The following is a 1,536-nucleotide window of genomic DNA, read 5'->3' on the forward strand; positions in this document are numbered from 1 at the left end:
TATTTTATCATCATCATTAGCACAAAAAGACTAAGTAATTATCTTAAATGGCTAAAAAGAAACTTTCCCAAAACCTGTTATTTTTTTTTAATCGCCTTAAGGGAAAACGAAAGACCGGGAGTATTCTAATTTGACAATTTAATTGATGTAGGGGGTTATGCATCTGCACTTGACATATTGTTAATGATGTATTGGTGAATTTGATATAATTCATAAATACTATTAATGTTGACAAATGAATAAAAGGCATGAATGAGAATGAATATTTTCACAATACACATGTATTTAATTGGTTTCGATTATATCTTCGTAAGAAATACATGAAAATAACCCCGCGAAGATGTTTAAAAACCCGGGTTTGTATTGGAAGACATTCATTTTCATTCTATTTTTTTCTACAAAATTCCTTGTTTTTGGGCTTCCTGCTTTTCTTCTCTACGGTTACCTCCTCTATTCCCTAGAACTCCTCGACCCTGAGGCCCTTTGTCCTGAGGGCTACGTTACCTGTCGAAAACTTAAACCAGGGTCGAGAAAAAGGTCAACCTGGCGCGTTCCTACGGGTACGCCCCCTTGCGTCGCTTGGGGTCGTGCGTCGCTCTCGGGTCGTTCCTCGTGCTCGTCCCAGCGTCCAGGCCATCGTCGCTTCCCACTATCTCGTGGCCTGGACCAAAAAGCGACAAAGCTGGGGGTGCCCCAAGGGCCCCCTTTCCCCCCCCCGGCGGGTCGCCCCTCGGTCCCACCGGCTTCGTGGGGGTTCCCCACCGGGCGGGAAAGATTTTTCGATGTCGGAGAGTTGGTTCGCACGCCTGTAAGGGCGTCGAGTGCTTGGGTGTGGGCGCAGATGTCCTGCGAACCGGTGCTACCTGGAAGAGGTGGGCATTGTGGCACTCTAGATGCAGAGAAACACTCTCAGTCGGGTAGACGTGCTCCGCCGAACACTCAGAGCCGAGAGTGATGCGTGCAGCGGCAATCGAAGCTGGGGGCCGGGGCAAAGCCGAGCCTGAAGAGTCGCCATCGGAACGGGGTGCCTTTTCACCCCTCACCTGCATCGAGGGCTGGCCCCAGGAAAGGGACGTAGTTTTCGCCAAAACCTTCGTGGGCGCAAAAACTTCCGCGTCCTTGCCTCGCAGATCTGGGGGCCCGGGAGGGGGGATTGATCCCCAAGAGCGTTGACCCCTCTCGCTTTTTTCCTCACGGCTGTCGTCCGTGCGGGGACTTAAAACGGGATGGAAGTGCTGGCCGGCTGCGACTGGCGCTGAGGCTGATGGGGTGCGAGGGTCACCTGTGAGTAACTGGCCGAAGGGACTGCTTCCACGCTGGTTCCATCGTGGCGGTTGGCGGACGTTTTAATAGCAGGCTGCAGCACCTCGCCACCTGCCGGGGATGAAGTCGAGAGGGCACTCACCCCAGCTGTTCTGGGGTGTTCTGGTGGTACGGCGCGTTGACCGCGCCGTACAACCAGAGCCTGCTGAAGGACCTGCAGCAGGCTCTGCAACTGATCTATTCGTTCCTGTCCTAGTGCCGTGGCTTCCCTCG

Source organism: Penaeus monodon, chromosome 2 (assembly GCF_015228065.2).
Source record: "Penaeus monodon isolate SGIC_2016 chromosome 2, NSTDA_Pmon_1, whole genome shotgun sequence".
NCBI classification, from domain to species: domain Eukaryota; kingdom Metazoa; phylum Arthropoda; class Malacostraca; order Decapoda; family Penaeidae; genus Penaeus; species Penaeus monodon.